The following is a 22,475-nucleotide window of genomic DNA, read 5'->3' as shown; positions in this document are numbered from 1 at the left end:
CTGCGGATGTGGGATTTTCAACCAGGAAAGTACCAGACGGAACAGAATGGATTGTTCCCCTGCTCTTAACCTCTCGTATTTCCTATCTCTATAGTAGCTGCCTTCTCTTTTAATTGTTCCATGTCTTTCTTCTGATTTACTAATTGTCTCTTTAGTCGTCATCGTTAACAAGTCGTAGTATTTCTCCCTTCTCGAAATACTGTTTTTTCAAACCAACCACTTCTTTTTTATAGTTTCTCAATCCTTAAAATACAATTCGGATTTTTAATATCTTTAATATGATCATATTTTTACAGATTCTTGGCCTCATTCTGTCTTTACTGAAGCAGAAATTCTGGGGGGTGGAGCCCAGTAATCTGTGTGTTAGTAATCTGAGTAATTCTGATGCACTCTAATTGAGAACTATTGGTATCATCTCTTTAGAATTCAGTTTATTTGCAAACACCAATGTTTTTTATAGAGTGGGATCTTGTTTTCCATGTGACCACAGTAGGTTTTTGTGTATCGGAAAGCATTAACCCTCAACCTTAAGTTTCCTACCTCTCCAGTTAGAACAGGGATATTAGATTACCTTTATACTTCTCCTTCCTATTACATTGCAGCATGTAGTACTACTTCCCTTTAAAGATCTGGGTTGTTTTTTGTTTGTTTTTAGAAGAAGTCTTGTCATTTAATTTAATGGGAAAGTAAAGACTTTGGAAGTTAACCCTTCTTTTTTTATGTAAAAAAGATGAACACCATTACTCTTAATCTCTTTTGCATTTTTATTTAGTAAGCAGTAGTTGAATCTTTGGATCTTTTTCTACAGATCAAAGATATAACCCTGAGATTTATGGCTTTACTGTCATAAGTACTGATGAAAACTAAGCTATCCTGGAGCTGCCTCTAAAGTGTAACAGTCCTAACTAATTGTCAAGAGTGTTTCTCCAGCAATTATTTCTCTGTGTAAAATGTTTTGATGTTGTTCTCCCTTTAGCAAACATGTATTTATCACCCTGTGCCAGGTACTGTGCAAGATGCCAAGAATACAGCTATAACCAGGACTGACATGGTCCCTCTCACTACAGAGCTTAGAGGTTGGTGGAGAGATAGACAAGAGCGCAGGTGGTTACAATACAGCATGATAAGTATTATGATAGGTGAAATAAAGGGCACTATTGGAAGTGCTCTCAATAAAAATGCAACATAACTGCTGTCTGAGTGATTTATTGCTCCTGATTATAAAATACGCTCACAAGATAGAAGCTAACTCCTACTCATCCTTCAGGAGATAGCTCAGGTTGTCATGTCCTCACATCCTCCAGGGAGTCTTTCCTGCCACCCTCACCAACCTGTCCCCCACATTTGAGATTAGGGTCATTCCTACATTCTCCCTTCAAATTCTGCATATATTTCTCTTACAGTACTTCTCACATTACATTCCAAAGGTCTATTCAGATGTCTCATTCTGCTGTACTCTAAGCTTTTAGAGGCCAGGTCTAGAATTGTCTTTGCAATTGTAACAGTGCTGCTAGTACTCGTACCCTTTTGTACTCTTTTTATTGTGTGATTTAGGTTTGCCTTTCCACTATCGATCAACACCTTGAAAAAACTGCAGTTTTAAAAATAGATTTAATTTATTTTATATTAGAGAGACAGAGAGAGAACATGAGCAGAGAGAGACCGAATCTCAAGCAGACTCTGCACTGAGCATGGAGCCTGATGTGGGGCTGAACTCTGAGATCATGACGCGAGCTGAAACCAAAAGTCAGATGTTTAATTGACTGTGCCACCTGGGCATCCCATAAAAAATGCACTGTTTAGAAATTGATATTTTAAAAAAAACTCTTTTCACTGCTAGGAACATAAACTGGTTATAATCCTTTCCCCAATAGTGATATTTCTATAGAAGATGTACTTTAATATTACCTCAAAATCAGGATCAGTGGTTGTGTCTCTGGAGAACAACTTAATTTCTAAGGGTGAGGGAAGATGGTAATGAAAATATTATCTGGAAGATCATCCCAACGTCTCTTAAAAAATAAGGGGATACTGACAACATGTAGCAGTGATGGCCATAGCATTCCTTTGGAGAAGTATGGGGGACAAAGTATATATCAAATAGTCAAAGTTGGCGACTGAAGTGAATATTTCCAATTTCTCTGGCCATCGAGCATTCAGAACCTCTGTATTTCAGGGAGATCCTTCACTGTGTGGGTCTCGGTAAGAATCAGCGCCCTCACTCCTGTCTCAAAGCCCAATTAGCATCCCCTCTTCCCATGCCAGCTAAGAGTGGATTCTGAAACCTGAGTTTGGCCAATCAGATTTGGGAATTTGAATCTGAAGTGAATCACGTGAATAGGTAAGGAGAGTTAAAATATGTTCCCAGTGGCCAGTGTTTCCTGCGTGGCATCTGGCCTGATCTACCTGTGGTGCGTTAACAAAAGTATCCTAGCTGAAGCTGGACGTGACCTTGTGGTGTTGACCATCGCTTGCCCTTAGCTCCTGCCTGTTTCCCCCCACCCCCAGCCTGGTTCTTTAGTCTTCCTGTTGATTCTATGAGCTATTTGAAATTCTGCCAATAAATTCCTTTCCTGCTAAAATTAGCCAGTCAGTTTCTATTGCTCGTGACCAAGAGCTTCATCTTTATACTGCTTTGTTCAAAGCGCTTTGTGCTCACTGAATAAGTAGTTGTTGAATGACCAAGTGGCTCTCGGGTTTTATATCTTGCCCTCGCAGGTTTTCTGTGTGACTATACTCCCGATTTTATTCGACATAGGACAGAAGAGCAGTTATTTTATGAAATATTAATAAATATTTCCTGGAATGTATATGTTCTAAGAGACAAGTGATACCAATGAAAGATTTGTGGTGCAGCAGAAACGTAGGGGGCCTCTGGCACGATCATGTGGAGGTTGGGAAAGCAAACAGGATTGAAATCCCTAAACCCATCCTAAGCCAAATCCCTCCTCCTAAGGGAAGGTCAGCTTGTGTTTCAGTCTGGTATTTGTTCACTGAGCCTTATCCACAGTGAAACCTGAGATGGCAAGCCTCCCAAAGGCTTTACTGGGCCCTAAAAGCTTATGCTCAAGCCTCAGGTTGTGAGGGTATGCTGAGAGGGCTAAAGAGAGCTGTTGCCTTCAGGATTTGAGGCTTGCACGTTTTGTACTCTAGGAATATGGGTGTATTGTGAAAAGTTTTTGTTGCTTTATGTTCTTTCTTCTTCTTTTTATCCTCTTCCCTATTGCACAGCACAAGTTAGCTATTTTTAAAGGTTTTGGCGATTTCTTTTGTTTTAAATTTTATATCTTATCATTGTATTACATTTATTTATGGAAAGTTTTGTCTCTGATAACGTGATATTGTTAGTTTACTTTTGATCTTCCAGACACTATGGGGCTTTTTATCGAAAATTATTCATGTATTGACTGTATTCGTAGATTTGGTGATGTAGGAAAACTTATTCAAAGTGGATCTAAAATGGTTGAATGCTTCTCTCTGAAATTTGCTGATTGTAATTGAAATATTCTTCTTTGGTAAAGCTTGCCAAGTGTCAAAGCAATACTGATCTTACATGTAATTTACATATAAGTCACATATTATCTACCTATAATTCATGTGTAGTTCTTTTCACAGCTCTTGTCGTTTGGTACTCAGAATAGCAATCTATAATAGTGTTTCTAAAAGCATCTAAGAAATGTTCCATCTTGCATGCATAAAACATTTAAATTTAGCTTTCATGTGATTCTTAGGTATTATGTTTTAGAATAACATTATAGAATTCTGTGGTTGTTTTGCTATTAAAGCATTCTTTTTTTTTTTTTTTTTTTTTTATTAAAGCATTCTTAACTGATTTCCATATCAATTGATTCTATGCCTTGTTGTAATGTAAATAACCCCTAAAGATCCTGTAAACTAGTGTTTGCTCTTTGGTAAACAGCTCTATCAGTGACTTTCAAAGATGGGGCAGGCTTATCAATATTATCAATATCAATTCCTGCCAGATTGCTTCCACATCTTTTTTCTTGAGAAAGCTTTGGTTGATTTAGCCTTTAACCTTCCTCCCACAATCAGATCTATAGAGCCTCATAACATGCTCAAGCTCAAAACTTTTCTGTGTATTTGTCTGGGGTCTTACTGATTAAAAGCTCTAAATTCCGTTAAGGCAAGGGCCCTGCTTGTCTTCTTCTTGTATTTCTAGCACCTAGTACAGTGCTTGGCATATGCTATATTCTCTATAAGTTTGTGAAAAGAATGGATGAACATTAATAGGCTAAACAGTTTCCATCTTTCACAGAAAGCCTGTATGAATGTGGACCTACAGTGATGGTTAATTTTGTCAGCTTGACTGATCTAAGAGATGCCCAGATAACTGATAAAAATTACTTCTGGGTGGGACTGTGAGGGTGTTTCCAGAAAGATTAGCTTTTGAATCCATAGCCTGAGTAAAGAAGATCACCCTCATTATTGTGAGTAGACATCATACAATTGGTTGAGAGCCTGAATAGAACAAAATGGTAAGAGAAGGGCAAATGTGCTCTCTCTGCTTGAGCTGGGACATTCATCTTGGTCATTAGCCCCCAGTTCTTGGGCCTTTAGACTCAGACATGAACTAACGCCATTGGCTGTCCTGGTTCTCAGGCTTCAGATCTGAACTATAACTATACCACTGGCTTCCTGAGCCTTTCTTTGGCTGGTAGGCAGTACCGTCTTCGTAATCCTGTGAGTCAGTCCCTCATAATGATTCTCTTTCTACATATCTATATATACTCTATGGGTTCTGTTTCTCTGGAGAACCCTGACTAATACACCCACCTATTTGAAACATGGGTTTCTTTGAAGCCTCCACTTTACTTTAGCCTGGCTCCTTTCCTCACAGCCTGGAACTATTGCTAGCATCCTCCTAACTCCAATCCTCTAGTGCCAAATTTAGATCATTTTACTTCCCTATCAAGCAAAAATTTTCTGGAGTTGGTTCTATACCAACTCATCTGTACCATCATCACCATCTTTTTTCTTAATTCTCCATGTTCATCTAGATTTTTGGTACTAATAAAGGATAGTTGGAAGAAAGGCAAGCAGGGACAAGGGGTCCCCACTCTAAAAGGAAATCACTCTTAAAAGGATTTTACACCACCCTGGAAGGAGCCCTCCACCCTTTCCCAAGAGATAGGTAGATGACAAAAACCTGATTGCGTGACAGGCTCAAGGAGGGTTAATCGGATTAAAACAGCCCACCAACAATCTCATAAAACCACCTAGACTTAGAAACTCCCAGGGCAACCCTTTCAGGTCTCCTCCCTCTTCGGAAGCTTTGTACTCTCAATAAACTTTGCTTTGCTGCCCACCACTCTTGGTCTGGTCTACCTCTTCATTCTTCAAAGCCAGGTGACCGGGATCCCTGGGTGGTGCAGCGATTTGGCGCCTGCCTTTGGCCCAGGGCGCGATCCTGGAGACCCGGGATCGAATCCCACGTCGAGCTCCCGGTGCATGGAGCCTGCTTCTCCCTCTGCCTATGTCTCTGCCTCTCTCTCTTTCTCTCTCTGTGACTATCATAAAAAAAAAAAAAAAAAAAAAAGGGCCAGGTGACCGAGAAATGTGGGCACTAAGGGAAAAGAAATGTTGTAATAGTACCATCCTGACTCCTGCAGAAATTCCAAGGTCTTCTTGAATGACCCATTGACTACGATGTTTTCAGTTCTGTGGTCTATTCAATGCTTATGGCTTCACTTCCATTCCATTTCAGCAGTTCACCTTGGATAGATGTCATGGGCCTTGTCCTCACCTGGAACTCACTAATACATATACCTGAAAGCTCACACATCCATCTCTCCTCCAAACATATCCTCCTATTTACCAGCCATCTGTTTTTACAAGTCTACTCTCTTAATGGTAATCTTAGTCCCTTGATTTCTCTGCTTTTTCCAACTCCATTGATGCCTTCTTAGCATCATTTCCTTATCATCCTGAACAGATCCCATGCATCTCATTTCTAGCACTCTTCTACCAATGATCTTAATTTATTCTACTCCTTCAGTTCTTCTTTACTAATCTGCTTTTTTTATACTTCTTCATCCAAGCAGGATGAATCGTACTGGAAAAAAACAGCAACGCCAACAATCATACACAGTGTAGGAAGTAGTACCTACACAAATATGGGAATCCAGTCTTAGGCCCTCAAATCCTATATATGCTTTCTCAGCTTCTCTCATTTCTTTTAAAGACAATTACAAAATTTTATGTATGTTTTTAAGCCCCTCTCTGCACCTTTAGAAATGGCTATGCTAACTGCCCATTTCACAGAGAAGATGCAAGTTACCCAAAATGAACTTTCTTCAGGTCCTACTCCACTGCACTTCTCTCCTAAATACAAAGACATCTTCTCTATTATCACTACGTCTTTCTCCTTTGTCCTCCTTCCAGGTGGTCCAAATTAGTACTCGAGACTCAACTTCTTCCTTTTTCCTTGGGGGCTGTGTTGCCTCAGTTTATCTCCTCTTTCCTTTCAGTTTTTGCACTTGACTAATATACTGGATCGAACCACACCCACTAGAGAAGTGAAATACCAATGTACCCTTCCTTGCCTCTGATTCTCTGCTACCTGCCACCCTATCATTTGCCTCCTTTTTCTTCATAGAAAAGCTTGAGGTCGGGATCCCTGAGTGGTGCAGCGGTTTGGCGCCTGCCTTTGGCCCAGGGCGCGATCCTGGAGACCCGGGATCGAGTCCCACATCGGGCTCCCGGTGCATGGAGCCTGCTTCTCCCTCTGCCTGTGTCTCTCTGTGTCTCTGCCTTTCTCTCTCTCTGTGACTATCATAAATAAATTAAAAAAAAAATTAAAAAAAAAAAGGAAAAGCTGGAGATCTTCACTTGCTTCTCTTGTTTTTTTTTTTTTTTTTTAAAGACTCATACACTTTGTAATCCATTGGAAACAGACTTAGACCATCACCATAATATCAGAACTGCTCTTGCTAAGTGATCAGTGTCTTCTTAATTTCCAAATCCGATGGTCACTTTTCAGTATTTATATTCCTTGACTTGTTTATTTTTTTTAAATATTTTATTTATTTATTCATGAGAGACACAGAAAGAGAGAGAGAGGCAGAGACAGAGGCAGAGGGAGAAGCAGGCTCCATGCAGGGAGCCCGACTGGGACTTGATCCGGGGTCTCCGGGATTACGCCCTGGACCGAAGGTGGCGCCAAACCGCCAAGCCACCAGGCTGCCCTTGACTTGTTTATTTTTGATCTTGCTAACCACTCTTTGGGAACTCTCTTCTTGGTGTTTTATTATCTAGTCTTTCCTATCTCCCTAATAATTCTTTTAGAATCATTGTGGGCTCTCCTACCTATTTCTAAAATATTGATGGTCTTTAAGTTTCCACCCTCACATCTCTTCTTGCTCTATATTATCTCCCTTGAATAGTGTCTTCTGTGACCATAGCTGCAACTGTCACCTGAATATTAATGATATTCCCAAATACAAGGAAGTGACTTTTTCTAAAGGGGTGGGGATCTAAAGTCAATGTGAAAGGCAAAAATAGAGTTAAAATTGCGTTTGAAAAATCTCATCTAAAATACTATGTACATGATTTTGAGTGTATATACTATCATCAGTCAAGAAATGATACACAGCCAGTTTTCTCCTGCTATTGGAACAGAAGGTTGTTTCTTGAGTTGAACACCAGATGAAGTTGTTGGCTTGCATTTAGGGTCCATGGTATAAGAAAAATGTATTTTTCTGTTTTGTTTTGTTTTGTTTTTTTGCCAAGCATATAGAGTTAATATGGCTTAGGTAAGTATGGGAGATAATTTCACTATATATATTTTCAGACTGACTCTTTCATTTAAATACCAAACTGCCTATCAAATATCACCTTTTGGATATACCAATACAGATTTGTTTTAGTTAGATTTCTGAAAGATGAAGATATCACATATTCGTGCACTGCTTAGCAAAGACAAGGGTATAGCCCACATGCAGAGTGTTTTCATATCATCTGGGTTGATGTTCTTATTCTGGGCGGATGTCCTCTAACATTATACAGTCTGGCTAGAGCCATAGGCAGTTTTGGATTAGTGGAATCTCCAGACCAAGTATCACACAAGTCAGTAAACTCCAACTAAACAGCTTTATTGAGACTAATGGAATTCATAAGCATCTGGGAAGGCAATGCAATTCTTTAACTGGTCTTTTAAAGTGCAATACTCCACCCAATGGCTGTTACATCACCCTATAAGACCATCTTCAGAAGACCATCATGACCAATCAGCTAAGTGGAATATCAGCATTTTCCCATTGATGAGACTGAACATCTCACTATTACAAGTAGGGTGTATGCTGTGTGTATTAAGAACCAATATCAGGGGCACCTGACTGGCTCATTTAGTGGAGGGTGTGACTCCTGCTCTTGGGGCTGTAAATTTAAGCCCCCTACTGGGTGTAGAGATTACTTAAAAATAAATCTTAAAAAAAAAAAAAAAAAACAATATCTAAGCCAAGTCTGTATGGCAATAAATTTTACCTCTTCTTTATTACATACACCAACAGCATAAATAATTAAAAACATCATAATACAAAGCAGTCAAACATTACATCAAAGATGTAGCAGCACTACTCAACTGTGGCCTGTTTCATCAGACATGTAATATTTATCCTCTTTCTTCCTATCATTATTCATGTTCCATAATATGCCTCTTAACATGTCTTGAGTATATATAGAATAAGGATGCCTGTTTATATCCTTCTACTATCTCTGCCTACATAATTATACTATTAGCCCCTTAATCTGAGGAAGATTAAATGGTGAAAAGACATTCTCATGGCCATCACTGATTTGCAGAGGGTAGGATATTGTACATTTGGAATGTCCCATTATCATCCTTTGTGGCCATCACATTTTGGCTTTTCTCCCTTTGAAGTTGACTTTTTTGTCTCCATTGTTATTCCTTTTACAGAACAACAGGACATAATTTACATCCAGATAACATTCTTTTGTGTCAAATATATATCCAGTAAAGGTAATTTTGTAAATCATTGGTTCTCACCTAAAAATTGCAGACATCAATTTTAATTTTTTTATTGGAGGTAGCATTCTTTATATTTATTATAAAAAGTAACACATTGGTGATACATTGTCTTCTAAATCTGAAATATCAAAAAAGTATGAAGAAAAGTCATTCATAATCCCTTTACCTAGGGATAGCCATTGTTAATTTTTAGTTGTAAGTAACCCTTTATTATTTTTCTATAGGACCATAAATGAAGTTATACTTTAACATATTGTTTTGTACCTGGTCATCTTTCTATGTTAGAAAACACAGACTATTGATTATACTAATGATTGTATTATTCTCTTACCCCACATATCAATCTCATAAATTTGAAAATGTGTATCTTTTTGTTTTCCACACCCTGTAAAGGTAGGATTATTACTAATTCCATTTCATAAATAAATAGATCCTGAGGCTCGGAGAGGGTAAGTGACTGCTTGAAATCTACATATCAAGTAAGTGGCAGAAATAGAGCTTGCTGTATGACCTCCTGACACCAAATTGGTACCCTTTCCACAGCGTGCCTCTCATCTCTCTAATGGAGATAATGCAGATGAGGGGGCCAAGCAAATAATCATTATTGTTATTTATTTTAAGAGGCAGCCTAAAAAGAGTCATTGCCTTGGGAGCAACTTCTGATTTGGTCTGAATCTAGGGCAGCTTTGTGAATTAAAATTGCACAAAGCCTTCCAGGACTGCAGGCTGAACTTGTTTTAATGCAAAACATCGTTATAACGCACATATCAATATGCAATCAAATCCTACAATCAGAATTAATTCCTGATCAGTAAACATAGCCATAGAACATTAAAGGAAACAGGTCATTATTGAACTAGGACATTCAAGTCCTTGTGAGCAAAAAAGACAGACCCTATGTATGTACATTGATCTTGTATCATTACCCTTCCGCTATTTTCTTTGCTGGGTGATAAGTGGTGCAAAATCTAGTGGGGGAGAACATCTTGCTCTGTAGTTCTAAGGAATCTAACCTGTGCTCAGAAGGCACAAGGAGTTTGAACCAAAAATTCTGAAGAATTTGAGATTCTGTAATTACTTCTTTACAAATCAATGGATTCTGGATATAGGGTGCTGCAAATAATCCTGTTTGACTTTTTCCCCACAAAGTCCAAAGGTGAGGCATATTCTTTCATCAATGATAGTTTGCTATTTATCTACTTTCTCATTTACCTTTTCTTGGCCTCACATCATCTTAGTCAAGATTTTGGTTTGCCTGAGCAGCTGTCCTGGTATGCCTCCAAAGACTCTGGACTGCCTTGAAGGCCCTGAACATTTCAGTAAGACCTGGGAAGGAAGACTACAGTGAGAATTTATTCCTACTGGATTCCCGAATGCAAATTGCCAGGCCTCTGTTAAAATGTAATTTTTAGAGAAAGTAAAATTATGACTTCCAAACACATAGAAAAATGAATATAGTTAAAGACATTTTATTCATGTGGTATCAGGGAGCCAGGAAAAATGGGACAGAACTGATTTTTCCATGGGTAAAATGGGGGAATCAATTAAAATCACTACCAGACAGGACAAAAGTTACGTATATCTGTCAATTACCTACAATTTACAAAGAGCAGCAAAATGTCTTAAAGACGCTGAATGAGGCTAGTAATGATAACCCAGAAGGATATGCTATAGATATGCATAGTTTTTTCCTGTACTTCCCCAAAATAAAAGAACAAAGGGCCTTCTCAGCCAATTTCAGTAGGAAAAAACAAGCAACCTGAGTAGTATTAGATCACCGCCAGACTGACCCTTTTAGAATTCTGAATTCACCTGACAAATTTAAAACAAAAATTTTGGTTCCTAAGTGTCCTCAAGATGCTTGAAAGATAAAAATGTCCAAATTAGAATATTAGAAAAGAAAAACTAAATATCAAAATTCACTAAAATATCCCATCCTTTATTCAGACAGTTCAAATTGGATTATTTCCTGAAATGTGTTATACCCTTTATAATACAAACTAGACTCTCAAGATCTTCAAAATACAAGCACAGTTATCCAATTCTACTGTTATGCTATACATTGTTAGCTACAGCATTTTGCTGCTGAGATTTTTTTTTTTTTTAAGATTTTATTTATTTATTCATGAGAGACACAGAGAGAGAGGCAGAGACACAGGCAGAGGGAAAAGCAGGCTCCACGCAGGAAGCCCAAAGTGGGACTCGATCCTGGGACTCCAGGGTCACGCCGTGGGCTGAAGGCAGGTGCTCAACCACTGAGCCACCCAGGGGTCCCCTAAATGATTATTTAAAGCAGCTTTATTTATACTAGCCAGAAGCTGAAAACAACCTAAATGTCCTTCCTAGATAATGGATGTACAAAATGTGGTATATTCATGCAGTGGAATACTGATCAGCAATAAAAAGGAAATAATTACTGACAAATGCATCAATGAATTTCAGAAACATGCTGGGTAAAAGAAGTCAGACACATATGTGCTTTACGTACTGTATGATACCATTCTCTAGAATTGGCAAAACCAGAGTGACTAATCTAGAGGAAATGAGTGGTTGCTAAGGGTCTGAGGGTGGAGGAAGTGATTAACTGTAAAGGGGTAGTAGGTCACTTTTTGGGATGATAGACATGTTCTTTATTTTGACTGTAGTAATAGTTACATGGGTGCATCTGTTTGTCAAAATGTACTGAACTATAGACTTAAAACGGTAGCATTTTATGTAAATCATATTTAAAATGTTGATGATAAAAATAAAACAAAAACCCCCAAAATATGTATGTACTGCAGGTGTACTAAAAATAACAAATAGGAAGTGGCGTGATGGACAGTTTGAATCACCCTGCTGTGGTTATTGTCTCTGAAACCTCATTCTTTGATATGGACTGTTTTTTTCTTTTTTTTCAGTGTCATTAAAAAATAATTAATGGACTTTATTTCTTAGAATTGTAACAGAATTCTCATGTATGCATTCAGTTTCCTCTTTTATTATCATCTTGCCTTAGTGTGGTACATCTGTTATACCTGATGAAGCAGTATTGGTAGATTGTTACTTAAGTCCATAGTTTATATTAGAATTCATTCTTTGTGCTGTATAAGTTTATAGATTTTCACTAAAGCATAATGTCATATACTCACCATTTCAGTATCAAAAATGATAGTTTTGTTGTCCTAAAAATGCTGTACGCTCCACACATTCCTTCTCCCAAACTCTGGCAACCACTGATCTTTTTACTGTCTCTATAGTTTTGCCAAACTATAATTTTCTTCTTTCACTTTTTTAGATAAATGCTATGTACAAACAGGTTTATGTTTCTTATTTCTGCCATCCAATCAGATTACCTCTCCTAACTTTTTTCTTTTATATAATTTATCTTTCCCTGAGAACCTCTTGGAGGATGGTGAAAGAGATGTGCCCTCTATAAGCTGCAGCAGAGAGAGCTATTTCTCCCCAATATCCATTCTGCCCTTCTTCCTTTTAATAATAAAATAATCCCATTCTGTCAAGGTTTGACTGAACCCTGGGCTACTTAGCTAGAGACTGCATTTCCTACCTTCCTCGTATCTTGGTGGCCCATGGGATATGAGTTTTCAATAAGTACAAGTGATACGAACTGACTAGAGAAAATAAGACATTTACCATGTAATTTTAAAGATTTTTAGTTTTAGTTTAGAGAGAGAGAGAAAGCATATGAGCAGAAGAGGGGGGCAAAGGGAGAGGGAGAGAATCTTCAGGCAGACTCCCCACTGAGTGGGGAGCCCAACCTGACCAGGGATTGATCCCAGGACCCTGAACCAAAACCAAGAGTTGAACGCCTAAGCAACTGAGCCACCCAGGTGCCCCTACCATGCAGCTTTAGACTTGTGTCCCATTCTTGGACCATACTCCTTAAAGGTTATTGTGAATTAATATACATCTGATGGACAAACTATGAGGTTAAGTAAAGGAGTGGTCAAGGGAGCTCAAAGGAGAATCAGGGGACTGTGGATTTATGGGAGCTAAGGGAAGCAAGACTTTGTAGATGTGATTAACATGATCAAATAAAACTGAGAAATCCAATGAAACAAGGAATGAAAGGGAATTGATCGTTAGTCCCAGTTTTCATATCTATAAAATGGTTATCTTGTGTGGTTATTATATGGTTAGCTAAACTCAACTAAGCTTCTGGCTTATGGTGGGTTCTCAAATTTTAGCTTCCTTCTCTTTTTGTGATCAATGTATTGTTTTACTCCACAAATACTTATTACTAGTGAGGAACTCTGCCAGAGGCTGGCTATGCACTGACGACAGACCCTGCCCTAAAGCACTCTGAAGTGTTGTAGGGTAAACACCTAAACAGGCCAGGGCTGTTTCTTGTTAAGAGTGATATGATGAAAAGAAGTATATAGAAGTTACCTGATTTACCTTGCTCTGTTTCTTTGGTTTTGGCAGGTGGATTATGACACTTAAAAACATCTCAGGTGCAAAAAACTTTTTTTTTGTTAACATGGTATCATTGATGCATGAAAGTGTTTCTAGATTATTGGATACGATGCCAAGCAATGCATTATTTCTTTTTTTTTAAGATTTTATTTATTCATAGAGATGCAGAGAGAGAGAGAGAGAGAGAGAGAGAGAGGCAGAGACAGGCAGAGGGAGAAGCAGGCTCCATGCAGAGAGCCTGACGTGGGACTCGATCCCGCGTCTTCAGGATCACGCCCTGGGCTGCAGGCGGCGCTAAACCGCTGCGCCACCGGGGCTGCCCCATTCTTATTTCTGTATGTGAGTTTTATGGCTTTTGAGGAACCGTTTAAAGTCGAAGGAAATACCCATTCACTAAAGTTCTCACTCAGAACTCACTTCCTTGTACAAAAAAAAAAAAAAAAAAAAGCTGGTGAATTGTTTTTAATTGGCAACTATCGAATTCATTTATATTCACAGTTACTCAAACATGTTAGGAAGTTCACTTACTAGCCCTATCTTTTGAGTTTTATTTTACATGCAGTAAAATGTATCCCTGATATGAATTTTGTCCAGCAAAAAACGGTGTCATCAGGGTACACCCGGGTGGCTCAGTGGTTTAGCGCCACCTTCAGCCCAGGGCGTGACCCCGAGGTCCCAGGATCGTGTCCCACGTCGCGCTTCCTGCGTGGAGCCTGCTTCTCCTTCTGCCTGTGTCTCTCATGAATAAATAAAATCTTAAAAAAAAAAAAACCCAAAACGGTGTAATCATTAACACAATTAAATTATCGAACAGTTCCATCATTCCCCCCTCCCTCAAATTTCCTTAAGCTCTTTTTTAGTCAACCCCTTTCTCTGGTCACCATTGATCAGTGCTCTGTCCCTTTTTAAGCACTTTTTATCGTGAAATGATTACAGACTCACAAGAGACTGCAAAAATAGTGCCGAACCTCACGTATCTGTCACCTCGCTTTCCCCAGGGGTGACCTCTTACGTAACTGTGGTACAAGATCATAACCGAGCCCCATGCGCTTGAAAGCAGGTTTTCCTTTCACGTCTTCAACTCACCACGCTTTTTTTTTTTCACACAAATTTAATTCTGTTGTGTTACAAGGAGCAGAGCTAGTTTCCCCTCAGATGTCGGCTGTTGCATTTTCAGTCTTTCAGCTCGATTACCCCTGTTACTTCTACGTTTTTCTGTGGTCTTTACCCCACAGTCGCCCCCCCATCCCAATTTTTTTTTTTTTTTCCTGAGGTACGTGCCCCAGAGGGTACTACTGGAACTCTCGAACTGCTACCGTCTACCTGGGTCCTTAGGTCAAAGGAGGGAGCCGTGTTTGTGACTGGTGGCTGAGGCGCTTACAGGAGTTTCAGCGCGTGCACGGACGCCGGCCGGCTCGGACTCCAACCTCGGAGAAGGTTCTCGCTCCGCCCCGTCTCCAGCAGTCACTCACTGGTTTTCCAGGTATGTGGCTATTTGTTGGGAGGACAGGTGGCGACGCCGCAGCCGCTCGCCCGCGGCACCTGCACGGGCGGCCGCCCTCGTGCTCGCGGGGCGCGCGGCCACGGCTCGCTTCCGGCGGCGCTGGGCTGGGGGGCGGGGCCTCGGCTCGCGGGGGCCGCGGCTGCCGCGAGGCCACGCCCCCTGGCCCGAGTCCTGCGCGCGCGGCCCGCGACGTCAGCCCCTCCCCCGCGCGAGCCAGGCCCCAGGGGGCGCGGGAGGCGCAGGTGCGCATGCTCCGCGTCGGTCGCCGCGGCGGCTGTGGCGGAGGGAGGGCCGGGCCTGCCCGCTGGGGGCCGTCGGCGCGTTCGCTCCCGTCCGGTGCTGAGGCGTCCGTGGCCCCCGGGAGCCCGCCCGTCACCCCGCGCCCGGGCCCGCTGGCCGGACGGCCGCTGGCAGAGCGCTGGGCACCGCCCCGGCTCCCCTCCCCCAGCCCGCGGCCCCGCCTGCGCTAGGCCGGCGTTGGGGTCAGGGGCCGAGCGGAGCGGGGTGAGTACTCGCGCGGCCCCCGTCGGCCCCCGTCGGCCCCCGTCGCCCGCGCCGCACGGTCCTCCCGCCGCCGGCCGGCAGCCAGCCCCGAGCCCCGAACAAAGACCCGGAGGCGGGGCCCCGGAGCGGGCTGCCGGGGCGGCGGGGTCGCGCTGACCGGGCCCGGCGCCCGCGGGGACCCGGGAACAAAGGCTGCTCGGTGACCCGCGGTGACCCCGACGCCCAGGCCCGCTCAACTTGGAGGGGTTTCGGACTCCGTGAGAATCAGGGAGGGCCGGCCGGCTGGCTGGCTGGCATTCTCAGCCGGCAGCCGTGCGTCTCCCGAATAACCTCTCCACGCGTAGCGCCTGAAATCACGGATTGGGGCGTAGTCGACTCATTTAGAGGCGCGAACATCTGCGATGGCAAAGCTTACAAACATCGAGGAAAAGCAGCAGGATAGTTGAGAAGGGAGCCCTGCCTGCCTGAGAGGCCCACCTGCGCATGAATCCGTCATCTAGGGCGCTGTGCCCTGGCTCGACTTTGTGTTGGTCAGGGCTCAGGCCCAGCACTTAGTTATTTTTTAACTGGAAATGCAAATTATTCCTGACTGGGAGAGAAAAAAAAAATACCCTCGAAGATTGTGGTTTCATTGCCCTATTGCCAAAATTTTGATTTTATTTATTTTTGATTTTTAAGATTTTGACCCCATTCAGCTCGCTCCTTCATCATGAGTCCAGTAAATCTCTGCCACAGGCTGGCTTTGTGCGAATCATGTTTATAACTTAAAAAGTTATGATTGCACAGTGGCCTCAGTCTCCAGGGGGCAAAAGCTTAAGTCGGTACTTCTCAGAATTGGGAAACAGGCCCACTGTAGGACCCGGCAGCATTGTGGGACCCCAAGTAGAATCCTTCCCTTGTCGCCTCGGAAGAGTCCCAATACGGACAGAAGGAAACATTTACAAAATGAAAATCTGATCAAAAAAGGCAACGTTGAGCCCTTAAGAAATTCAAGTTAAGGCATTGTAATTACAAGGATCAAAAATCATTGTTGGTGTTTTGATTGAGGAAGTTAGTGGAAACAATTCCTCGTAGTTCTACACTGGATTCATTTGGATATGGATAGACTGTTAGATTATTTCTCCTTACCTTCTCCCTTGGCCACTTCCTTTCCCCCTTTATTTAACATTAACGGAGACACTGCTACATCGTGAGACAATCAAGTTGGGCATAATGTTTTGTGACAAATTATAGCTTGATAGCGGTTCCTAATGCTTACAAATTTCTGAGAAAGATAAGCAACGCTTTAGGGAAAATGTCAGGCAGTGTTTGAATAATAAATATAGTCAGGAACCATAACAACAACAAAGTGCCTTAGAGATTATTTAGTGATTACGTGCTGAAAACAAATGTCTTCAGGGGCCAAGCCCACTAGGTATGAAACTATTAGAAAGTAGGGGAATGGAGAATCAACGCTGCCTAGAAGCATCCGGGTCAGGGAGAGGTTGCTGAAAACTGTGCAAAACCAGAGGCACCTCTAAGTACCTCAGGCCCGGAAGTACTGATTTCACAGGTTTACAGAACCCAGGAAGATAACTTCCTATGAGTTTAGCTTTGAGGTTAGAGGTATTTCGTATTACCGTCATGTAATAGCCTTTGGAGAAAACTTTCAAAATCGCCTCTACACTAGCTCAGGAACCTGCAATGGTTTCTTACTGCCCACTGCTTTAACTGGAATTCTTTAGAGTTTTAGGGTCATCAGTAGACGTCTTTCCTTCAACTTGCCAACCTCCACATAGATGAATTTCTCAGCTTCATGGTGGCCAAAGGAAAGAAGGAAGCATACCACTTCTCAGGAAAAACACAGCTTTCTTAGAAGTAAATATTTATTGAGTCAAATGCAGATAGTGATCTCAGATTTCAAAGATACGCTAGTGTTTCTTACACTATGGTTCAGTTTTCTAGACTTTGTTAAGGTTCAGCCTACTTTCCAGCGTTTCTTAAGGGGAGCTCATCCGGCATGTGTATAGGGCTGCCTCATACATTGTAAGATGCTTGTTGTACCCAGTCCCTGAGCACTGAAGTGCAGTAGCAATTACAACCTCTCCTTTTTGTTATGGGCCCACTATGATCTCACTCATTTCCAGATATGCCCTTTGAGAATGGTCCCTCTTAATGTTGGGAGTCATTGGACCATATATGCCTGTACTTTACTACCCAGCTTATGCACAAGTATTGCCATTTTATTTTTAAAACTTAGCAAACTTTTTTTTTTTTTTTAAGATTTCATTTATCTACTTAGAGGGAAAACGCAAACACACACAGGCAGGGGGAGGGGCAGAGGCAGAAGCAGATGCCCTGCTGAGTAGGGAGGCTGAGGTGGGGCTTGATCTTGGGGCCTTGGGATCATGACTTGAACTGAAGGCAGGCGCCTAGCCCACTGAGCCACCCAGGTGCCCCCAAACTTAGCAAATTCTGTTCAGGCCCTATGTTGAGTTTTTCCATCTTTTTGGCATGGCTTTGTCTCCACTTGGTAAGTCCTTATTCACATACCATATTGAAGAACTGAATTCAAGTTTTCCAGACTCTCTTTTAGTCTCTGATTTTCCTAGGAAACATTTGACACTCCTTTCTATGAGGACACATGCAACAATATGCTAGGATATTATAGGTGCCAAGTGAATGAGTAAAAGCTTGTGGAAATAAGAAAGGACATTAATCTAGTTTTTTGTTTTTTGTTTTTTGTTTTTTAGTAATAATCTAGTTTTTAATGAAGACTTTGTTAGAAGAAAAAGGGAATGTTTGTTTCATTGAAAAGTGTCCAACTGCAAATTTTTTAATGGCACTTGGTAGTATATTTTAAAAACATATTGCCCTATTACCTATTTTCAGAGTAGTACTGAGTCTGTAGCTTCTGACACAGTACTGCTTTTTTTGGTCTCTTCTTGTTTGTTGAATGACTTTGGCCAAACTCATACACCATTAGTTCCTGGTTCTGGCCTCATTAGCATACATGTAGACTAGAGTTAGTTCTTCAAGTCCCATTCATAAGCAACAAGACGGGGCATCTGGGTGGCACAGCCCCTCAAGGTAAGCATCCTGCTCTTGGTTTTGGCTCAGGTCATGATCTCAGGGTCCTGGGGTTGAGGCCCGTGTCAGGGGGGTCTACTTGAGATTCTCTCTCTCCCATCTGTCCCTTCTGCTTGTGCTGTCTCTCTGTCTTAAATAAATACATCTTAAACTGCCCCTCCCCACCACGCACAAAAACCAAAAGTAACAAGAAAATTGGTGGATCAGCTGAAATCATCACCAGTTGTGGAATAGTTTCTCTTACGTGCTTGCAGCGAAATCTTGTTTCATATAAAAATATGGTAATCTTATAAAAATAATGACACTAGTATCAGAAAGATTAAGCCGTATAAATCCATTGTTTGCATGGGAAAAGACCAATTGGTGAATAGGCTTGAATGTTGAATTGAAGAAATGTACTATTGAGAGGTAGAGATATATAAAATAAATTCACAAATATTTTTTCTTTTATTCATTATAACTTTTATGTAATGTAGCTCTGTTATAGTTGCTAAGACACAAACTGATAATCAGAGATTCTCAGGTGTTTAGACATTGCTCTGTTGACTTCTGGTGTTCCTTGCTGTGAAGGAGATGGCTAAGGCTACCCTAATTTTTGTTCCTTTGTATGTAAACTCTTTTTTTTCTGTCTGTATCTTTGTTTTTTCTTTTTCTGTTTTAATTAAGATATTCCACTAGGCTACCTCTAGGCATAATATTTTGTTTTTTTCAACAGTTTTTTTCAGAAACAAAGTGAATCCTCTCAATTTGTAAGAGTAAATATGTTTGATCTCCCCCACTCCCAGCTCAGGAATAATTTTTCAGTGGTATGTTTGCTTATGATTCCAGTTCAGAAATGCCAGTTACTTGTAGATTGCATTTGTATTCTTTGTCCTTCTATCAATCAATATGCTTTGTTTTCTTCTTGATCCTTTTTCTTCTGTGTTTGGAGAGCATCTCACACGTATATGCTAAAATACTAATTAGATTTTTTTTCTAGCTTCTGTTCTTTTCTCTATTGCCTCTCATATAGAATTTAAATCTTTGCTCTTATTGTATATTTGAATTCCCTTCCAACTTTTTCTTATTCAGTTTCTTTTTTGCTCTCAGCTGTTGTTTCCCACCTCATTTCTTGCTTTTAGAGGCTTTGTTTTTCCTTTCCCTCTTTTTCTTTCTTTTTTTAAATTTTTTTTCCCTCTGTCTTTTTCAATTGGGAATGTAAAGTTGATAATTTCCAAGTTTTTTTCTGATTCCCAACGTAAGGCCACTATAGAAGGAAGCTTTCTCTCTCCCTTTATGTGGTGGTGTTCTTGCCTATGGCTCAAGAGCATCGTCATGGTCCCACACTGTTATTGACGTTTTTGATTTTCTTACCTTAACAGAAGAGGGACTTGTATAGGAATGGTACTGTTCACGCTTGTCAGAGTGAGCAAGCGCTCTGCATCGCTCTCACTTCCTCTAGGTGCTGATGGACTTTCCATCTACGTGTGAGGTAGGAGAATAGGTTGAAAGATTCAACCAAATTTATGAATGGTAGATCTTTCTGTTCTCAGAAGAGGTCTTCCCTTTGCTGTTGTTTTTCAATCCTGTGACTATAACAAGGGGAGTGTGTCTGTGTGATTTGAAATGGTTTATAGTTTTTTGAGTTTTTACAGGGAAAGTGGCAGTGGTGAGACTGTACTCTTGAGGGTTGTGCTGTTCCCACAGCCTCCTATTGCTGACCTTACCTTGTAGTATACAGTGCTCTACTTGATGTCGCCTTCCACTGCTGGCCACAAACATTTTATTATTGTGAGACAACTGCCTTGAAGGAGGGTTAGCAGTGGGCTTGGAAGTCAATAGTGGATGGGGCTCCTGAGGGTAGGTTTTTTTTTTTTTTTTTTTTAAAGGAAATATAGAATGAGGTAGAGTGAGATGACTTACAGTCTTCCTACCTGGATCTCCTGCTGCAGAGGCCACAGCAAGCATCCAGCTACCAATTAAGATTCTTTAGTTTCAGTCCAGGTATAATGTTGTATCTCATTTAAACTTTACTTGGGATATATATTTCACTGGCAAGGCAAGGAGGGAGTACCGAGCTTACTGGTTAGTTGCTGTCAAGACTGAACCAAACTTTCTCTCTTTTGCTGCTTTCCTGTGCTATTAATTAGATTGCTCAGTCCATCTATCCCTGCTGTGCCCATCCAGGCTGTCAAATGCCTTGAAATCAGGTCACTCACTAGCCCTATCAAAACAATCCATTTTTTGTCTCACTTTACTAGCGTGGTTCTTCTTGAAAAGTATCTCTGGTGCTAATTATACATGTTTATTTGGGGGACTTCAGAATCAAGTAATCTCTCTGGCCTAGGCCTTAGATTCCACATTTGAATTTGTACCCTGGCTGCTTCTTTGCTCTCTGAAATTTGAGGACCACTGTCCAAGGGCCCTACTAGGTAAGTGATATCTAAATGAATATAAGCCAAATTCTCATAAAGATATCGGGTTCAGTTTACTTCCTTAGCTAGTAATTGCATGTTTTTCTTTTTTTTTTCTTTTTTTTTTTTTTAGGAAAGAGTCTAAATGTAAATTTATAATAATAATGTGGAATTGTTACAGGGAGGGACAAATACAGAGGAAGTTGCTTACTTTTATTAGTTAAAAATTATCTTTAATATTTAAAGGTATTCATAGTGTATTCTGTGGTAATCACATTTTTCTGGTAAATGATCTGGGGAAATTTATATTTCTGTAAGTGTTTTAGTCTCGCTGTGATTCTGATGTACATTGATTTTTGGTTCATCAAAAGAAATGTTTCAGACATAAAATAAGATAAAACAAAATTAAATAAACACAAAAAATCAGTTCCCCACACATTAGATTAAAAAGCACATACAAAAAGTGGAGAATGGTAGTGAAAAAAAATTGATTTTAACAAAAAAGGATATTTTGAACAGTGACTATAGTGTTAGAATTTACTGTTTTTGTTTTTGTTTTTTTTAATAGTAGCAGCAGTATAAGCTTCATACAGTCTAGTCTTAGAGCTAAACTCTAGTTTTTATTTTATTTTTTTAGATTTTATTTGAGAGAGCATAAATCTGGAAACAGAAGCTGTTCATATGTCTAAGGGTTTTAGATTTGCAAAATAAATTCTTGCCATTTTTGATAACTAAACTACCATTGTGGTTATTTCCATTTTTGACCATAATTTTAGCCATCTCATAGTAGGAAGTTTTAATATTCTAATTTCTGCCTCTACTAGTCTGTGAATTTGGTAGAGGACCAAGGAGTGTTATATATTGTGTCATATATTGAAAAGTACATACGAAAATGTTGATTGTATTATATTTTCATTTTTAATGAGTTGAAATATTCTTATTTGAGCAAAGAGACAATAATTATTCAGTGATATTTCATTATGGCATATTACGATGATTCAAACTGAGATGGATATCATTTTAATATAATAGAGTTCCTAATTTTGTAATCAAGCCATAAGTGTTTGTATTATTATATGTAACATCCTTCAGCAAAGCTCAGTCCTTAGATAATTTTATAAGTATTCAACCAAATATTAATTAGTGCTTTGATGTGCTGTCATCTTGCTAGTGGCACAGTGCTGTTAATTAGATAAACTATGGCTATTGAGTGAAATTTTATGTTTCGACTAACATTTTGAATGGTTCAGTAAACCTCAAGTAACCGGGGGGCTCAGGGGATGAAATGTTTTTACTTTAGTTCAATTTTGTTGTTAAGTAAGGGTTTGTTTGGAATTGATAAAATATGCCAAGATGTATTAGTATTTTTTTATGAATTAAATTCAATTTCTCTCAATTTGATTTAATATCTCTCAATTTATGTCAGGGTCATTATAAAGGTAGAAAAACTAATTTTCTGACTGCTCCATTTTGGTCTTCCTGTTTAATTTCTGTATCCTTTCCCTGAGTGATCAAATGTGTTCTGTTATCTATATGATGTTGATTTAGAATCAATATTTCCGGCCCCGATTTCTTTTTCTTT

The 22,475-nt window shown here is 40.2% G+C and overlaps 1 protein-coding gene and 1 long non-coding RNA gene across 11 annotated transcripts in view; one reads left to right on the top strand and one right to left on the bottom strand.

Annotated features, from left to right (window-relative positions):
• Nucleotides 1–8,480: 8,480 nt before the first annotated feature.
• On the bottom strand, nt 8,481–14,874 carry LOC125754841 (uncharacterized). Of its 2 annotated transcripts, XR_007409752.1 has the most exons (3): nt 14,747–14,874; nt 10,220–10,333; nt 8,481–9,125 (listed from the first exon to the last, which is right to left on the bottom strand). It is a non-coding gene; the product is annotated as an uncharacterized LOC125754841 (long non-coding RNA). The 2 variants fall into 2 exon arrangements; XR_007409751.1 differs by having other exon boundaries at nt 8,481–10,333.
• The window catches only part of ATG10 (autophagy related 10), a 223,732-nt gene continuing 215,748 nt past the window's right edge, over nt 14,492–22,475 (top strand). For 4 of the 9 annotated variants that reach the window (XR_007409748.1, XR_007409750.1, XR_007409749.1 and 1 more), the window contains exon 1: nt 15,188–15,431. The gene's annotated coding sequence lies outside the window, so the exon portion shown is untranslated. Of the gene's footprint in view, nt 14,907–15,179; nt 15,432–15,606; nt 17,289–17,675; nt 20,912–22,475 lie in introns of those variants that run through there. The other 5 variants (XM_049108304.1, XM_049108305.1, XM_049108309.1 and 2 more) reach the window with 5 other exon arrangements.

The sequence above is a fragment of the Canis lupus genome, chromosome 3, assembly GCF_003254725.2.
Source record: "Canis lupus dingo isolate Sandy chromosome 3, ASM325472v2, whole genome shotgun sequence".
NCBI classification, from domain to species: Eukaryota; Metazoa; Chordata; class Mammalia; order Carnivora; family Canidae; genus Canis; species Canis lupus.
The sequence above is the reverse complement of the archived record's forward strand: the minus strand, read 5'-3'. Positions and strand labels throughout refer to the sequence as shown.